The 14,051-nt window shown below is 39.4% G+C and overlaps 1 protein-coding gene and 1 pseudogene across 1 annotated transcript in view; one reads left to right on the top strand and one right to left on the bottom strand.

Annotated features, from left to right (window-relative positions):
• Positions 1 to 14,051, bottom strand: part of NALF1 (NALCN channel auxiliary factor 1) — a 793,873-nt gene that overhangs the window by 176,290 nt on the left and 603,532 nt on the right. The gene's annotated exons all lie outside the window — the stretch shown is intronic.
• LOC144280076 (pescadillo homolog pseudogene) overlaps positions 7,338 to 14,051 on the top strand; it is a 44,834-nt pseudogene continuing 38,120 nt past the window's right edge.

The following is a 14,051-nucleotide window of genomic DNA, read 5'->3' on the forward strand; positions in this document are numbered from 1 at the left end:
GAGAGTTTATGAGTCTCCCAGGCTACTCAATTGGAGAGGCCATTCTATTGAAAGGTGGCATTTTCCTTTTGAAAGAGGTTGTGTAATGCTAATTTCACCTTTAAATGTCTATCTAAGCCTCCCCTCTCCAAGGGGAAAAGTCACTGACACCGACCAGTAATGGCAAAACATCCTGATGCAGTGAGTGGGTTCTTCCCTGCCTTTTTATTTAGGGATGGGAATGTAATTTACACGGCTCTGTGGTCCAAATTACTTCTCTCTGGCTCACAACTCAGAGATGAAACTCAGTCCAGGATAAGAGATGCCACAACTCTCCCAAAACAGGGAGAGAGAAGGGCTCCCAAAAATGGGAGGTTGAGCACTACCGCACTATCTGGGCTAGTGATCTGAGGAAGAAGCCAACCCATCCATTCCCACATTCATCTGGCTCAGAAGAGCTTACCCCCACCACTAAAGAAGGAGCTTGCTGGTCTGGATTACTCCTTTGGTGAGGCTATAACAAGTCCCCAGGCTCTGTAGCCCTTTTAGGACATCTGGGAGACAGATAGTTCTCTGTTAGGAGCACCAGGGTATTTACTTTTCTTGGGACATCCTCCCCTTAGCAATCTGTGACCTCACCAGACAGATAGGCGGCAATCACTGGGTGTGATTCCAGCTTGAGCCAACTTACCTGAGCTAGCCATCATTTCATGAGCTCAGTTCCCAGAGCAGTGAAGATGCGGCAACATGAGCTCCTGTGTAAGCTATACAAGCCCACCCAGAACCTCACACTGCCATGGCTTCACCGTTTCAGAACCCGAGCTAGCTAAATTAAAGCTAGCTTGGGTATGTGTACCTGAGCTGCAACTGCACCCCATGATTGTAGTTTAGACCAGTGGTTCCCAAACTTGTTTCACCACTTGTGCAGGAGGCCGGTTTGTTTGCCTGCCGCATCTGCAGGTTCGGCTGATCGTGGCTCCCAGTGGCCACGGTTCCCCGCTCCAGGCCAATGCGGGCTGCGGTAAATGGCAGCCAGTACGTCCCTCGGCCTGTGCCACTTCCAGCAGCTTCCATTGGCCTGGAGTGGGGAACCGCAGCCAGTGGGAGCCGCTATTGGCCAAACCTGTGGTCACGGCAGGTAAACAAACCAGCCCGGCCCGCCCGGGGCTTTCCCTGCACAAGCGGCGGAACAAGATTGGGAACCACTGGTCTAGACATACCCAGAGGTCATGTTCCTGTTCATTCCATATTTCATTTACAGCTTGCCTATCCCAGGACAGTCATATCTATTTTTGGTTGGATTTTCTACTTTAATGGGAGTCTCAGAGCCAAATCCCTGTACCTGGCCTTAAGAGTCTCTAAATCTTTAAGCCTGACATTTCTGTATTATGTTTTTGCAGCATAAATTATGCAGTACACCTGAGGCATTAATGAGTACTAAATTCAGTACCATACCAGCAACTGCTTTTTACAACTCTCAGCCTAGAAACTGCTTAAAATTATGTTACAACTGATCCAGAAACAAAAACAAACAAACAAAAAACTAGGCCTGAAGCCCATTCCTGATATGGGCAATGTTTGAATTGATTGATTTTGCACCCTCATTTTTAGAGTTAGTTTCCATTCATAGCTAAAATAAGTTCTCGATTCAAATATGAAAGAAGGAAAAAGTAGGTGCCCATGCCATCACTATTGCTCTCAGTTTACCGCTTTCATTTAAAATAAAATTAACCCCTCCTCATGCAAAGCATGAGAAATTGAGCTTTGTGTCAGAGACTAAGAGGTCACTGAGACAGGATGGAATTTCCTTCCACCTGCCTTAGAGTGACCACCATACGTCCCATTTTGTCCTGGACAGTCCCTTTTTTAAGCCCTGTCCCAGCCGTTCTGACTTTTTTGGTAAAAGTGGGCATTTGTCAAAAAAGTGGGGTTCAGAGGAACGTGCAGGGGGGGAGCAACAATGCCAGCCCCACACGAAAGGGGATGGGGGGGAGGCAGGGCTCGGGCAGGGGGCAGGCAGCTCTCGGGTGAGCAGTGACACTAGCCCAATGTGGGGAGGGGAGACAGGGCTCAGGCAAGCAGCTTGGGCCAGCCCCGCTCAGGGAGGGGAGGGGGCTCAGGCCAGCCGTCCCTGCAGCTTCCTGTTTTCCCTTTAGGAAATATGATCACCCTAACCCTCTTATAACCTGAGAGCAGAGCTGCAACATGGCCACTGTTTCACTATACGTACAGGAGTAGCACCTGCTGTCATTCATGCCCCCTGTACAGGCGTTTTGATATGTTTCGACTGTATAAGTGGACAGCCCATAGTCCTACTCCTGGCCTATATCTAATGGATTTCCTGCATGGGTGCTCTGCCTGCATCCTCCCTCCAAGTTTTCAGCAGAATGAGGAGTGTTAAGTAGGATTCCAGCATTAGGCTCCAATCCTACAATCTATTCCATACATGCAGACCACTGAACACACACTAAGCCGTATTGATTTCAATATGGTGAAGGGATATGCCCACATGGAACAATTTTCAGGATCTGGGTCTTAAGAATATAAATGTAGTTTTATGGTTTTCACTAAAGAATTGTCCAAAGCAGCCAAGTAAAACACCTTAAAGTGTTTAGGTGCTGCTCATTTTTCGATAAGTGGCTACAAATATTGTAGTTACATTAAAAACACAAATGTAAAAACACATTTAAACACTGGCCACTGAAGCTGTTATGCTGATGAAACTTAATTGCCAGTTGTCCATGAAATGTTCCAAGCTCTAGGAAGCCTTTGTTGTTATGACGCAGATGGTATTGCTCATACACTCTCCAAACCAGGAAAGGAAAATGTTACAAAATCTGACTCTGTCCTTGTTTGTAATGCACCACATAAAAAAAGAAAAGAAAAGTAAAGTAAAGAAAAAACATTTCCAACAGCACATTGCTCCAAAGAAAGCATCAAATATCAGCTGAACTTCCCTTTCAAACATACACTCCAGAAGATGCAGCCTTTATGTTTAATATCATAGTCTTTGACACATCAGTTTCTAATATTTGCCAATGAAAATCTCTGATAATTACGATTTTTTTAAGGTTGGTACATTAAATGTTAAGTAGAGGTTGGACATTTCTCCTGTGCTAATAATGCCCTTTCTTAAAAGAATATGAACAGTGCTTTTAATTATATCTCTTACAAATACCTTAAGAAATTAGTTTTTGACTCCTATATATTATAAAGGATTATCTGATCTTTAATTTTCATTCAGGGTCTCTTTTGATATTAAAAAGTGAAAACCATCGCTGAATGACTGACCTTCAGACAAACATATCCAGAGGTTCTCCTTGACATCAAAAACCCAGTGATAAAAGGCTTTTATAGTACACTGACCTAGCATGTATAATCCTATACATTTGACTTTCACAGAGCTAAAAGAGTTCTTTTTTGCCTTGAAGAGTAGAAGCTCTTTTCTTTCAGTGCTGAAAGTCACAAATTGTCCATGATAGGTTTCTGTGAAAACATCCATGGCCTCTTACAACATAGCATCTTCAAGGGGACCTTCTACATCAAAACCACAAGTCTACTACGACTCAACTTGACCCCTTTTAGCTCTGAGAAAATAAAAGCTGATGAGGACCATTCAGTTAGGCTTACATGAAGTCTGTCAGCATATCCTTCTAAGAATAGCTGCTTGATAAATAGAAATGAAGATTATCGTTACTGGAGGGGTGGATTATACATTCTTTTTTGTACATTTTTTTCTCATTGTCCTTTTTGTGTCAATCTTGATTCTTAAGAAATCTTTTTTAAATGCAGGTTTGCTTGTACAGTCAGTCAGTCAAGGAACTGGTATTACCACATGGATATTTGATCTGGTATCTTCCAAAATACCATGCCAGTCCATAGCACAATGCCATCTATGTGATGAAAGAGATTGAGAAAAAGATAGCTGCTAAATCCTTAACTTCTTACTCAGGACAGATTGGAACGCACACTAAGTGATTAGAGGAGATTGAACATGACACAAAGGTGAATATAACCACGTTTTCAGGACACGATGCCTCTACTGGGATTTCTGTGGGGCTGCTGGCTGAGCAGGAGACACGTCTCCCAACACAATGTATTCAGGCCCTCCCAGCTTAGTTTGTGCCATGGTAAGTGCATTACAGGTCTAAAGAAGCAAAGCTGTTCCACTGTGACTTCCACTGGCCAAGGCCCCTCCCTCCTGATAGCATCACTCACATGAGGCTATTGTCTGAGACTTCTGGTGCTTGGAAGCCATCACTGACTAAAGATGCTTCATCTGACAGTAACTTCTTCTATTTTCACTTACTCTGCTCAATCACATCTGAACCTACCAATCTTGAGGCCAATATGAACTCTGAGGTAGATTTTAGAAGGATGTATTGAGGAAACAAAACACAATGGAAACTAATTTGGAACTTTAATTGTGAAGTGGCTACTGATGATCCGTAGGAAAAAATATACATTTATGTTTATTGATATAAAAACATAACAATAGAAAATAAACTGCTTAGTATATTAAAAATTTTACTTTTATGATTATGTTCAGCTATAGCATTTGGTGCAATATTTAAGCTCTTCCTCTGTTTGTTAATAAAATAAAGTTTTGTTTAAATTATGGTGCTTTAAGCAGATTTCCAGTGAGTTCTGTACTTTATTTATTCATTTCAGCTATATTCATTCCCACAAGAATTTCAGCAAAAGTAAATTAACAAGACCTGGCATGACAGCTTTTTCTTTAACAGGGATTTTTTTTTTCCCCAGCAACCTCTTAGTGACATCTGATCCTTAGATGACTGGGAATCAAACATGAAATATGCTGATGCCTCTTCAGTGAGACACTGTAATTGCTATTATAATGAAGGTGGACCAGACTGCATTTAAAGATTTGCAGGGCTGTCTTTTTAGTAAAGACTATGTTTTGAATGGACATATGTGTTTTATAGCAAAAGTAGCTGGAACAAAGCATGCAACCACCTTAGATTATAATTTGCTCATTTACACTTTAATGAATAAATTAGTATGCTGCATCAGTTCTGTTCTGCTGTCATGATAAAACTTGCATTTATATAACCTGTAATCAGCTTCAGTATGGCCACCAGGGGAAAAATGATTGTAAGTTGACGACCACAAATATTTGTTCTGTATTGCATAGTCCGGGAATTTACAAATGGCTTGTAGCAACATGCAAAAGACAAGGCACTATTATTTGTGTGGCAATAGCAATAATTGCTGTGACAGCTGGGATGGATAGGAAAAAAGTGAAATGTAGGCTACTTCCTGTACATTTGTGCACTATTGATAAATGCAAGTTACAAAATGATTTCATTTCTCCCATAATTTATTTTGGCTGCTTTACTAATTGCTAGCCCAGAAAGAAAAGGCCAACATTTTGTCACTATGTGTCCACTCAAACTCTGTAACCTTGGAAAGCCTTTAGGTCCCAGTACTCAGTTCCTTCATAAGAAATACAAAAATCACACCAGTCCTCTCTCACTTTCCCTCTTTATAGAAAATATCTGTTGTTGTTGTTGTTGTTTTTCAGTTGAAAACTACTGAAGCTAGCCTAAAAACTTTTGAGTTAATCCCCAAACTTGAGAAAAACAAGATCTTCTAGAGCTCAATATTTCTTAGTTTAAAATAATTAAGAACATTTTCTTCCTTTGCTTTTACTTGTTTCTTTTCTGCAGCCAGAAGAAAGAGGATATAAGGGGGTACAGAACTGTTGATTTCTCTTTAGAAGACAGAATTTGTTATCCTCTTTCACACCTAGGGACTATAGGGCAAAAGTCCCATTCCAACCCAATGGACTGCAAAGAAACATCTCAAAAGCCCAAGAAGATTGCATTGTGATTCAACCAGTTGTGTGGCACTTACTTATTTCTGTCAAATACTTGGGCCTTGTTTTAGAGTTTGTGACAGTCACTATCTACAAGTAAAATATTGAATGTATCATTTATTTGAATAAGAATGGTCTAGTTATTATGTAATCCTGCCTTGCATCCAGGGGATTGGACTAGATGACCTATTGAGGTCCCGTCCAGTCCTGCACTTCTAGGACTTTATTTTCTTAGTTAAGTTAAGCTATGTGATAAAGGGGCATAACATGTTCTCTGTGATTTACTCAGGGAACCCCTGTATGGAAAAGTGAACATAAGTGTTCGGGGAGAGGAAGGAGTCTGGAAATGGAAAGAAGTTTGGGGAACCCAACCTAGATTCCTGTCTTGGCTCTGGGCTACCAAAATGCACGATGGGTTGGTGTTCTTCTCAGCACTGAGGGACTTCCAGGAGACTTCCCTTGATACCTCTCCATCCATTCTGTTCTTCCTTCTGCTTTTCTTTCTCTACTGCAACTCCTAATTCCCACTCCCCCTTGAGGGCTTCACTGTGACCCCTTCCCCATTCCATGGGGGATATTTTAAAGTGATTAGAAATTAGACAATTAATGCTTCCACTGAAATGTCATCTCTGGTCTTTAGTAGTAACACCACACTGAGATTAATGGTGGGTGGAGGAGCTCACAACTCCCATAATTTAAGTGGTCTGAAAACTCAGGAAGAACTATGCTACATTGGTTCCATGAGGTTCACATTTTGAAAGTTATTTTCACAACCAGGAGATACTGAAACTTTTCTACAAAATCTAATATGTTGTTTGGGCTACATAAATGCATCAAATGAGCTGGTCATTTGACCTCCATAACACAATGGCTTTTTCAGTGCCCCCTAAAAACAGCTTGCTCCAGTCACATCTTCTGAGCTAGTGATGAACAAAAGTTGGACTGGGAAGAGAGAGGACAATGTCTGGTTCTAGTCAACCTCTTTTTACCCCACCTTCACAGTAGGAGTTTTGTATTCATCAGTCTTCAATTCCTATCCATCTAATCCAATATACCTATTTAAGTAATTATATCCCAATCTCACCATAGTTTCTGAGGGCTATATCCACAAAGAGGACATAGGCTCAGTGTCCCAAGGCTTACCTGCAGAACCCTGTTACTGAGTGGAATCCTTTGCCTTGAGTTAGGTGCCTGGGCTCCCCATGCACTGTATGGGGAGAAAGTTAGTACTTAAGACTGGGATCCACAAAAACCAACAACATGAGTGGGCAGATACTGAAGATAGTCAATAAGAAATGCCAAAGAGAGGGGTGAGGGTTAAGCCCCACTGCTCAAAGGGACTTAGGCACCTACCTCTGGGACCGAGGGAGACAGCTATCTCCATGTGGGATTCACAGTCACGAACCCTCTCCTGAAGGCAGGCAACTGACCCAAGACATCCTTTTCTCACAAAAGTGAGGAGAAGGAAGCGGTGCCCCCCTTTTATGCAATAGATTAATGGTTAGAGCACTCACCCAAGATGTTGGAGACCCAGATTCAGATCTGGTCTCCAATACCTGATTCAAAAGAGGAACTTGAACCCCAGTCTCCTACCCCTACCTTCCAGATGAGTGCCCTAACTATGGGGTATTCTGAGATGAGTCTCTCTCAATGTTTCCTGTAGAAGTTGTTCCACTTTGCATAAAATAGTGAAATATTAATTGAAGCATGGGACTTGAACCTAATTCTCTGCCCAGGACTGTGGGAGCTATAGAGACAAACTTAATTGTGCTCTAGCCCAATGAATGTTTAATTTCTGAAAGACATTGCATAAGAGGGTATTAAGGCTAATTGTTAGTTACTTCATTATCAGTTCAGAAATAGTGGCCACAGAATAGATTCCCTTCTGATCCATCATCTGGGGATGACATCTCTTCTCCCCAGTGGAAAGACGCAACACCCAATATTAGCTGCTCAGGAAGGATTTGCCTGTAAACGAATACACAGTAGGAGTGAATATAGCATCAGATGCACTGCAACACAGACAGAAAATGGCAAAGATTTAGAAGCTATTCACATGATGGCAATTTTTTGTCCCCTGCTTAACTTTCTTTATGATAAATGTTGTTTTCACAATTACTTGCAATTTTGTGAATCAGATCATAGCAACTGTTTCCACAGTGGCCCTCTTGAGAGGAGAGGGATATAATAAAGGTTTTCAATTTGTCTGCATTGGCTTAGTAGAGTGGAAATGTCAAGTGCAGCTTTCACATTTATGATGAATATGACTATAGAATGTATTAGTGGAAGTGCATACTTGAAAATAAGATTAGAAACAATGTTATGGTCATTGGACCACGTTTGAGAATGTCATTGTACAATTTGCTAAGATCTGAAGTCTTCCATTTTAGGACATGTCTAAACTTACTGGAGATCGACGCTGCTGTGATCGATGCAGTGGGGGTCAATTTAGCAGGTCTAGTGAAGACCTGCTAAATCAAAGGCAGAGTGCGCTCTGGTACTCCAGTGGAATGAGAAGATTCAGGCAGCGTGGTGTAGATGCCACTGTAAGTTGACCTAAGCTACACTGACTTCAGCTATGTTATTGGATCGACTTACTGTGGTACTGCAGACAAGGACTTAGTTTCTACTAAGTACTTTAACCATTTATTTTTCTTTGTTACATTGATTAACCACTGGCAGGCACATCCCCATTCATTTCCAGATAACGGTGTCCAATGTTGAAAGGATCCTTTACTCTCTATTTTTGGTTCCGTTGTTGAAAAGAATACTTCTTATGGGCCTGACGAAGAGGGATTGTGGTGCCTGGCTGAATTAAACTAGTTTGAGTATCTGCCAGCATACTCTTGAAAGCTAAAGCAGTAAACATTCAGTCAGTCTTGTTCACTCACAGTCTAAGACTAGAAGCTAATTTGCGACAGTCTAAGAAGGCAGTGTCAGAAGTTGTTCCCTCTTTAGTTGTTAGGGCTTCCTTAACAATATCCCAATGTGGGTTATCTCAGTAAGTAAGCGAGACTAGTAGTAAAGCGATGGGAGGATATGATTATCTATACCGCTGAAAACTGGAACATATATGTTTTACCTATTCTAGAAGCATATGAAGTATATTCTTTCATTTGGAAAGCATGGGCTTATCCCCACTTCTCTTCTTCTTAAAATGCTCCCTTACTTCCCTATATCACTTAGCATTTCAACTCCAATACAATCTCAATGTTTATACATATTATAAGTATCAACACTTGATACAGTTAACACTGATAGGTCTAAAAGCATCAATGACTATAAACTAAAGATAAAAGTTAAGCATGGGAAGGGAGTAACAGAGGACAGTGGGGACCAGGATGGGGTGGGGAAAGTTGGGGAGGAGCAGAGACAGTATGTGGGAACCATGAAGTTGCGGGAGCCAGGTGGGTCAAGGGGATGGTCTGCGTGGCATTCCACAATATGCAGTACTACTAACTACAGGTGTCCTGGAACAAACTGTGTAGCTTTGATGGGCACGTCTTAATTGTGCTTTCCTTATAGTTCAGCATAACTGTGTGCTATCTGAAAGTGTTTCATATGAAAGTATGCCAACCCTGCGAGAAGGTATACAGGAAATATTTAGAAAAGGGTGACAGCTAACTCCAAAATCCATGGTATCCCATGATCTCACCCCTACTGATAGACAATTAGTAGAGAGAGGAGCAGGCTCTGAATTTCGTGGGATGGTGCGTCCTGCACCCTAGGGAGCTCAGGCAGAGACTGAGCCTGACGATTCCCTTACTCGTTCAGATTACCTTAATCTTTCTATTAATTTCAAATCCTTTAGTTTCCTAACTATTACCCTCTACATTTTCTCCAGTTTCTTTATATCCTTTATGTAGAATACTCTGCAAAACTTGATACTATGATATAATTTTAATGCACTTTACATAGACTTAGCTTCCTCTCAATTGTCCTGAGCTTTCATCCTCCATCTTCAGTCACATGACCAACCCCAGCCTTCCCCACATTAGCCTTCAGAAGTTGGAGTCCTGAAACTTTCCTAATGCCAGCTCCTATGAACACTCCCCACAGGGTTTTCTTTTTAATCAGGGTACCGTATTGTACTAAAGACCCCTCCGGTTTATAATCAATTGTGGAATTACTCACTTTTCTTTTGTGCCTTTTTCTGAATTGCTACTATTTAGCCACTAGTTTCCTATTTTACACCTGTATGTGTGTTCCCTCCCACTTCCCAGTGTGAACAATCTTTCACGTTTATCCTTGGTAAATTGCATTTATTCCTCTCTTCTCATGCCTCCAATTTAAATAGATTTAAAGACTTATCTATCTGTCCTTTGATGCCCTAAATATTTTCCTCCATTTTTTTGTAGTCTGTATATTGAATCAGTATTTTCTCTTTCTCCAGATTGCTGCTAAATAAATTAAATTAGAGAAGTTTGAAGAATTCTGGTCATTTGGGTCATGCATCATATATGTAAGAACTGACTGTAAATCTAGGGAAAATGATCTCACCAATGAATTTAAACTCGGAAGGATGAGTCTGCCCAATCATTTATATATTTTTTATATTCATAATTCTGAAAATATATAGGCAAAACACAGAACCCTGAGGAGCATCAATGGACAGACTTACCCAACTTCCTGTAATAATTTGGCTACTTGCCATCTTCTTATGATATTAAAGAATTTAAAAGCAAATGAGATTTCCTATTTTCATAACTAAGCATTCAGTTATGGAGATATAATATTCCATAGGAATGCTACTAATATATGTTACCTTCTATTTATTATTATTATATTATTATTATATATTATTATAATTATTATTTTCACCTATACATAAGTAGTGAAATTCTGGTCCCACTGAAGCCAATTACTCCACCTAAGAACTCCTTAATAACATATGTTACGTATAATACCAATACAAACGATCTAAGGGCCAAATTATGCCCACAGACATGTTAAGCTCAGTTCAACAGATATGTGCATGTGTGTCAGAGAGCAGAATTTGACCCCATAAGACTGACTTGCTATTATAGCACATGCCTGCTAATCCAGATGGTCTCTCTTCTTATGCCCCTTCCAGCCCCATATTGCTGCTCATACATTCTTTATTGATTTCTGCAATGAAAGGGGGATTCACTTTGGACCAATAAATAAATAGAAAGGAACCCTTGAAGTAGATACACCACAAAAGAAAAGGATCTGGAATAAAATCTTGCAATGCCTCTATACCTTTATCATGTAAGCAATACTTCCTCTGTAAAGATAAATTAAAACCATAAATAAGATTTCCCTGAAATAGCCTATGTTGAAAATTGTCGTCTGTGTGTGTGTGTGTATGTTGTAATTAACTAACAATTACTAATATATTTCAAAGGTTAGGACAACTTTGTGGAAGGTATTAACTATACCGAAGTTTAAAAAAATATAATCACACAATACTTCTCCATTCCAGTCTTCTCGTAAATTCAGCAGTCAATTCTTCAGTTATAATATCCCAATGAGATGTTCTACTTTAGCTCATGAGTTTCAGGTGTTTTTTTACCACAAAAATATCCACTCAACATTTAGAAAACATTTCGTACAGCATTCGTATCATAGAATCATAGAATATCAGGGTTGGAAGGGACCTCAGGAGGTCATCTAGTCCAACCCTCTGCTCAAAGCAGGACCGATCCCCAACTAAATCATCCCAGCCAGAGCTTTATCAAGCCTGACCGTAAAAACGTCAAAGGAAGGAGATTCCACCACCTCCCTAGGCAACGCATTCCAGTGTTTCACCACCCTCCTAGTGAAAAAGTTTTTCCTAATATCCAACCTAAACCTCCCCCACTGCAACTTGAGACCATTACTCCTTGTTCTGTCATCTGCTACCACTGAGAACAGTCTAGAGCCATCCTCTTTGGAACCCCCCTTTCAGGTAGTTGAAAGCAGCTATCAAATCCCCCCTCATTCTTCTCTTCCGCACACTAAACAATCCCAGTTCCCTCAGCCTCTCCTCAACATGCTTACTCATTTTATCCCACAAAACAGAGAACCTTTCAGTGTAGGATGTATCCAAATTATTATGAATTAGAATTAATTTAATTGTGACTTTATCTGCATATTTAGAAAGTTTGTGGTGACAGCTTCAATATTTAATTGCAAGTGTCTCATAATATAAAGCAGTCTTCAGACAAAATAGTATATTCTACTACAATGGAATTTCTCTATCTTGGTGGAAAGATCTCTCAGTAATATATTTTATAAATATTCAGCTATGTGATGGTAGATAGCACTTGAAATATTAAATATTTTCTTTTCTTTCCATTGTACTATGTGGACCTCATTACAATTGACATAGGAGACTGCCAAGTTAACCAGGTTACTTACCATCAATGTATTTGAATATTTTTTCTTGTTCTTCTGTCTCTCTTATTCTACAATGTTTCAAACTTTTACATCATTCAAAAAATCAAAACCAATAACATTATATTTGTTTCACACATCTTTAAAACTTTGCATTTATATAGGTTTCAGAGTAACATTTATATAGTAGCTTTTACCCAATATACATACCTCAGAAAAAGTTTCCAAACGGTGTTTTCTAGTCACGACAGATAGATTACGATGGATATCAGGGGCAAGTAATTTCCCCAACCTGAAAACTATCTGATATAAGGCACTTGGTGAAATCCCTATTAGATTAGATAGGGAGTCTCAACACATAACCCCATAGCTGGGCTTCCTAGACAAACCTGGTACAACCACATTATTTTTATAATGGATAGCACCCTAAATTAGCAAAAACTATGAACTCCAGACTATGGCTTTGATGTCGATTTCCTTGAAAGAGAAAAATCATTGTTCCCATTCCTCAGACTTGAAAATTTGTATCTGTGAAGAAATATGCTTGTGGTATTTCTAATTTGAACAAGTAAATATACAAATAAAATACACAGCAGATATGGAATGTATTTGATATTTGTCATGTAGTTTCTTATTGTCCATTCTATATTTTATATTCTGTTATTTTTTTCTTTTTAAAGTTATTTCTGGCAACTCTATACAGTGGTTTTATGACAAAAGATAAGATAGAAGTGCAAGAATAACAGGAACGGAATGTGTCTTCAAAATGTGTGATTAGTCTGATTGTATAAATGTGTGGACAGGCTGTCAATAAAAAAAGCTCTATTATATCTATATTTAAAAAGATTACCAGCACTGACAAATCAAAAAGGGTAGAAAATACAGTATTTAGCTATAGAACATACAGTATCTATATACATATTTATTGTTCCACTTAAGAGCACCACTAGACGCAAGTCTATAACTCAAACAGATGATTGTTTGATATAGAGACATTATTGACAAGTTGTGAATATTTTAAGTTACTCTTGTAATGTAGGTGTCAATCTTAGAAACACTTTCACGTATGCATAACTTTATGCATTTGAGCAGTCTCACAGAAAACAGTGGGGCCCACATGCGATGATAAGCACTGTTCCTGGCAGTCGATGTTTAGAAGATCAGACTCATAGTTGGTAACCCAAGCCATTCTGTAATTTATCAATTTTAATAACATTTTTAAATTGTGTGTTTAAGGGTGAAGTAAGGTCTTTCAAGCTATAAATATGTGTACCCAAACAGATCACCTCCTATGATAAAAACAGTTTCTGTCTTGATAACGGGCTTTCAAAAAAAAAAAAAAATCTAGTGACTGAAAACCCAGAGATGACCATGACAGTAGGATCTTACTTAATGATAGCATCTGTTATGACCAAGAAAACAGAATTTAAACAACTAACAATGGCTTAAAAATGCCCTAGTATCAAATCAGGAATGTATTTTGTTATTCCATAATAATTTTATATTATTGTCTTAAAATTACTTAGGTAAATTACAACCAAAAAGCACAAATGGAGCAAAAATACAGGTTTATTCTACACATTATTAGTCTCTTTCTCCCTGCACTCTATGGAATATGATTATAGAGCGTCTTAAGAAGTTCGCACACCCTGGCTTTCTTCCTCATTAGCCATTTTGCTGTTCTCTGTTATAGCCTCCCTGCACTGAGAGAGAGAATGGTGCTTTTAGGCTGATTAATATAGGACAGGAAAAGGGAATATGGCCTGAAACTGGGGGATCATAGCAAATATGTTTTTAAAGCCGAAAAACCTATCGAGGGGACACTCAACTTTCCTGGGAGCTTGATCTGTACTGTAGCATTCATAAACTCCATAAAGAATAAGTTTAAATAAAC

Source organism: Eretmochelys imbricata, chromosome 1, assembly GCF_965152235.1.
Source record: "Eretmochelys imbricata isolate rEreImb1 chromosome 1, rEreImb1.hap1, whole genome shotgun sequence".
NCBI lineage: Eukaryota > Metazoa > Chordata > Testudines > Cheloniidae > Eretmochelys > Eretmochelys imbricata.